Raw genomic sequence first — 6,246 nt, 5'->3', positions numbered from 1 at the left:
ATCCAGCTACCTGGAAAATTGGGTCCGTCGTCCGCTTAGCAAAGCGGCGCGTAATAAGCTTAAGGCTGAGTGACCTAGACCAATCATCCCTAATAAAGTGTGCGATACCCCTACCGTGGATCCCAAAATGACACAATTCCTTGCCAAACTGGGCTGGAATCCACGTAAAGGCCTGGATTCTGCGTTGAAAGCTTGCCAGGACAAGCTGCTCGATATCTTTGGGCCCCAGGCAAAATTATTTGACCTGGCGGAGTCTGCAAGAGCGGAAAATAGGCAAGTGGATCCGGATGATCTCCGGGGTTGGGTGCAACGGGCGATTTGTATTGCAGGTAGCGTCAATACATCTCTGTCCATCAAGAGGCGAAAAGCCATCTTATTTAAAATAGAACCCAAATTGGCAAATCTCTCCTGCACTGAATCGGGCAAGGATGCCCAGGGCCTCTTATTCGGGAACTCGTTTATTAAAGATCTATGTCGCTACGTAGGTGCCTTCACAGCCTTGGATAAGGCGCAATCCTCCATGAGGAGGGTTTTTTTTTTCAGGGACGGGTCTCTTCCAGGGCGGGCAGTGTCAGGGGCCGCCTGTCCGGCCGTTCTTCCTACCAGGCCCGTACCGGGGGCCGAGGCTCCTTCTCCCAACCACATGGTTTCCAAGGATCCTCCTACCAGGACTCATGCCAACAAACCCCGTTCTTCCCTTCCCGTGGAAGACCATGGCGTTCCCGAGGTTTCAGAGGCACTCCCGGATCTAGACGCCCGTATGGTAAGATTGCCGTTTCCTCATGTTTCTTTCAATCCACCTGTAGGGGGCAGACTCCAACATTTTTTCCCTGCCTGGCAGACCATTACATCGGACAGTTGGATCCTCTCCACGGTCCGGGGCTTCCAGATAGAGCTAATTGCTTCTCCAGACCACATTCCGCGCCCCCACCCAATTGTTCTTTCCGCAGCGGACTGCGCTTTGGTCCAGGAGGAACTCTCCACCCTATGCGAAAAAGGAGCCGTGGAGCGTGCTCTCACCTCTTCCCCAGGGGTAGTAAGCAACATCTTTCTGGTCGAGAAAAAGGGAGGTCAGATGCGCCCGGTTATCAGCCTCCGCGCCCTGAACGCTCTAGTGCGCTACCGGCACTTCAAAATGGAGGGCATCCATCTCCTGCGGGACCTTCTTGGGTTTCCTGGTGGATTCGGAGTCCGAGTCTCTCAGCCTTCCCTTGGAGAAGGTGCGCGCAATTCGCAAGGAGTTGCGGCGTACTTTACGGCGCCCCATGTTTCTCTGCGCCATCTGGCCCGCATAATCGGCCTCCTTTCGGCATCCATCCAGGCGGTCTTCCCAGCGCCCCTCCACTATTGGGCCCTTCAGCGCTTGAAGATCGCCCACCTTCGGGGGGGTGCCTCCTATGCAGATGTCATCTCGTTGGATGCCGAGACACGAGATGAGCTGTCTTGGTGGATCCACAACCTGTCGGCCTGGAACGGCAGGGCCATTTTTGGCTCTCACCCGGAGTTCACCTTGGACTCCGATGCCAGCCTACTCGGATGGGGTGCCCACTGCGACGGGGTGTCCACGGGGGTCCTATGGTCTCAGGAGGAGTCCAACCTCCATATCAATGCCCTGGAATTGCTAGCCGGATCCTTTGCGATCCGGAGTTTTACGAGCGACAAGGTGAATGCTTGCATTCGCCTCCGTATGGACAACGTGTCCGCTGTGAGGTATGTCAACCACTTGGGCGGCACTCGCTCCGCCTTGCTAGCGCGTTTGGCGAAGGATTTTTGGAACTATTGCTTTTCCAAGAATCTGGTCGTCCGTGCGGACTACCTTCCGGGCCTCCACAACACCGAGGCAGATTGGAGCTCTCGCCATTGGGCGGACTTAAGCGATTGGAACCTCAAGGTAGAAGTCTTCTGGGGTATCTGCTCTCTGTGGGGCCCTCCGTCTGTCGACCTGTTTGCCTCCCGGCTCAATACCCAACTTCCGCTGTTCTACAGCTGGAGGCCGGATCCAGCGGCGGAAGCAGTGGACGCGTTCCTCCAAGATTGGTCCAACGCACTCCTTTATGCTTTCCCTCCCTTTGCCCTCATTCCCAGAGTTCTCCTTCAGGTCAGACGCCAGTTCGCCGAGTTGGTTTTGGTGGCCCCGTTTTGGAGGTCTCAGGCGTGGTTCCCTCAGCGCCTGGAGTTGACGGTGGATATAACCAGGTTATTGCCGGCCCTTCCGGACTTGATCTTAGGCCCCCTCGGTCAGTCTCACCCCCTTTTGACGGGGGGCTCCCTGTCTCTCCTTGCCTGGAGGATCCCGGGGTCTCCGGGGAACTCCAGGGACTTCCGGTCTCGACTAGACGCCTACTGGCCAGCGCTTGGGCCCCCGGCACTAGACGCGCATATCGTTCCGCCTGGAAGGCTTGGGCTAGTTGGTGCATGGGAAGGGACTTGGATCCCGTATCAGCATCTGTTCCAGTCGTCCTTAGTTTCTTGACGGCTTTGTTCGAGGAGGGCCGGGCCTACCGGACCATCAAAGTGTATCGGTCTGCAATTTCATCAGCCCACCAGGGTTTCGATGGTCGTCCGGCTGGACAACATCCCCTAGTGTGCCGTCTTCTTAAGGGTGCACGGCTGTCTCGTCCCCCTAAGCCTAAGTATACTTCTACCTGGGACGTTTAATTGGTTCTGTCACTTTTTTCATCCTGGCCTTCTAACACAGATCTTTCCTTGCGCCAACTTTCGGCCAAGCTTGTCTCCCTCCTGTGTTTGGTGTCTTGCAGGCGGGTTTGCGACGTCCAGGCTCTGGACCTTGCGGCTAGGTCGTTCACGCCCAATGGGGTATCCTTTATAGTTTCCAGGCACACGAAGACTTCCTCTCGTTCTGTCTCTTACCTGACTTTTGCGGCTAGGCCTGACTTGTGTCCAGTCGCATGCCTTCGCGAGTATGAGATTAGGACTCAGGCGCACCGCTCCCCCACCTGTCCGAATCTTTTCCTCTCCTATCGCACTCCTTTTGCCCCTGTGTCTACCACCACTTTGGCCCGTTGGGTCAAGTGGATTCTTTCTCTCGCAGGGGTAGACACTTCCACCTTTACGGTTCATTCTACGCGTAGCGCTTCGGCCACTTCTATGTTGACTTCTGGGGCTCGGTTGCAGGATATCCTCAGGGCGGCCGATTGGTCGCGAGAATCCACCTTCCGGGATTTCTACTTCCGCCCGTCTCCTCATGCGTTTTCTGCGGTGGTCATGCAGCTTTGAACTTGCAATACGAAGCCTCCGTGTCTGTTCTAAAATTGTGGGATTTTACTAGTTATACGACGTAAAGTCATGATTTTAGTAAGACACGGAGGAGAGTATTGCCCCTCCCTGTTTTTTCTGCTCCCACCCTTGTTTTGTCTTGCGTATGGTAAGTACTTCTATGCATGATAAGTTGTGGTTATTGATGATATTGTCTGTATTGCCAGTTGCATGCCTGAGAGGTTCCTTCCGTAGTAGGACGGTGTCGATTCACCGCGTCTTGTCTTTTTGCCTCTTAGGTTGATACCTCCAGGATTTGCAGTTCCAGAAGTTCCTTCGTTTTCGCTACCTGGCGATTAGTTCTACGTTGACAAACCACGCCAGGACTGTTCAGTTTCCGGTTGATGCGGTCAAGTGTCTGCCAAGATGATTGGAATTCCGCAGTTTCCAGTTGTTGGTTTTTCCTGTTCGCTGTGATGGGTACAAAGAAAGAGGAGGACTGTGTGGTGGAGCTGGTTCTTATACCGGCTGGTCCGGGGGAGTGGCTTGTTGCCTTGGTTACCGGGGCACTTTTTTCTCTTCCTGTGTATTTGCTGCTATAATTTTAGCAAAGAAAGAGAATAGCAATGCTCGCCTCCGTGTCTTACTAAAATCATGACTTTACGTCGTATAACTAGTAAAATCCCACATTTTCTGTTTCTTCTACCACATAGTAAACATTTGTGTTATTGGAGGTAGGCTAAGTTTTCATACTCTTGGTGCTGCAAGTGACTTGAAAGCGCTTGAGGAACCTGGAAGGTAGAGCTCTCTAGGTTGTTGTGCTGGAGGCCTCTGGACAATTGTTCCTTTTGCCTTCTTTAAAAGCCAACCATGGACATCTTTTCTGGTTTCTAGTACAAAGCAGATCTACTGTAAAAGAATATGATATTCAGAATATTCAGTGTCTGGGTTCGAATTACTACGTGTTTAATGTAGTGTGGGTGGGTGGCTGGGAATAGTTTTTAATGCCTTCTCTGGAACTGATATGTAATGAAATATTTTTGTTAGTCTTGGAATGTGTTAAGCTGACACTTGTTTCACAGCAATTAAGGAACAAAGCTATGTATTTTTTTATGGTTCCTATAAAAAAAATTAAAATTTGAGTTGTTATCTCAAGGTTGAACATCAAAGCTTCTATATGACTAATCACTCTTTATCAGCGAATTATTAGTCTATACAAGATCAGACACATATATGGAGAACAAAGTCATTGTTTTCTATTCTTTGCCCACTTGTGTACTTTTTAGTTTGCCCAGAGTCCTATAAAAAAATGAATAATCCACATGATCTAACACATACATTGGAAAAAAGTTAAATTTACGATAGTTTTAGTCCTGAAAGATTTTTTTCTATTCTGATTTTTGGTCAATATTTTTTTTAGTTTTACAACAATAAAAGACAAAACAAGAGAAAGGTCAGTTTCACTGAGTTCCTATAACAGAGGCTAATGATGAAAGTTGAAGAACGTAAAGCATAGCCAAGCATCAATACATTGGTGGTAACATCATAAGTTAACAAAAACGTTGCAAAAAAAAAAGTGCAATAGAATTTTACTATACTAAACAGAGAGAAATAAAGAAATAGTAAGAAGAGGTGAAGAAAAAAAGAGATGATTAGGAGGGGGACCATTTCACCTGATCCTTGAAAAACATATGTCTTCAAGGGATCATTAGGGCATTAAGTTATAGTATAGAGTCTTGGGAGGATTCAAAACATACTATCAATACCAGGAGCAAAGGAATTGCTTATTATTATCCAGTAAGATCATAAGATCCTCCATCTGTTTATCTCTTATGTTTTCTGAAGCCAAAGCGTTATTGGGGCCGGTTGCATCTGTTTTCACAGGGCTGAGAAGCAAGAACAGGCTGTGTTAATCATATTATCATGCGACTGGATACATTTTCTTCACCTTTGGTCACTTAAAACCTTACCCTTTCATATCAGTACCATGGGACTATCAGTAGGTTGCTACACTACAAATGACAATATTAATATTATTGGTTTCTGAATATAGCAAAATGGCCATTTTAACACATTAGTCGGTCCAGTACAAAGGTTTAATGAGTGTCTCTCTCCCTTCCTGAACATTGTGACATTGTTATCTTGTTTTCTTATCTTCATAATAACTAAAAGGGTTTTCCAAGACTTTATAACTGATGACCCATCCTCAGGATAGGTCATCAGTATTTGATCGGTGGGGGTCCGAAACCCGGGGCTCTTGCCGATCAGCTGTTTGAGAAGGCACTGGTGCTCTTGTGAGCACTGTGGCCTTCTCACAGCTTACCAAGCACGGCTCCATACATTGTATAACGGCTGTCCTTGGTATCAGACTCAGATCAATGGTCTAGGAAAAGCTGAGAGAAGGCCACAGTGCTACTGTGAGTGCCGCTGCCTTCTCGAACAGCTGATTGGTATCCCAGGTGTCAGACCTACACCAATCAGATACTGATGACCTATCCTGCAGATAGGTCATCAGTTTTAAAGTCTTGAAAAACCCTTTAATTCTACACTTTAAAAATGATCTCTAAGTAGGGAAATGTTTTTAGATACATAAAAATAAAAATCTTGCATATGCACAGGTGATATTTTGATTGGAGTTATTCAGGCTCATGTTTCAACTTCTCCATCCAACTCAGACAACCAGGAATACTTGTTCCAGCAATGGCTTGTCTTTATAGATTTTGCTAACATATGGCTTCATGTTTTTCCAGCACTCTCCTCACCTGTTCCCAACACTTATACAAACTCCTTGCCCAGCTGCTACCCATAGTGCTATGATTGTTGCTGCTCCATTACTGTAACTGCTGTATTTAAGAACTAATAGATATAGTGAAATACACAGAATAATCGGCTATACAGGTAGTGTCTGTAACAATGGTCCTCAGATACTCACGTGATTTACATAAGGGCAGAATTGCATACCAATTAGACATTTGCAAGCAAAATATATGAAGCATGCATTAACACTTGTAGACAGAAACACAGACATAC

Source organism: Bufo gargarizans, chromosome 6 (genome assembly GCF_014858855.1).
Source record: "Bufo gargarizans isolate SCDJY-AF-19 chromosome 6, ASM1485885v1, whole genome shotgun sequence".
In the NCBI taxonomy this organism is placed as follows: domain Eukaryota; kingdom Metazoa; phylum Chordata; class Amphibia; order Anura; family Bufonidae; genus Bufo; species Bufo gargarizans.
This window is presented reverse-complemented; position numbering follows the sequence as displayed.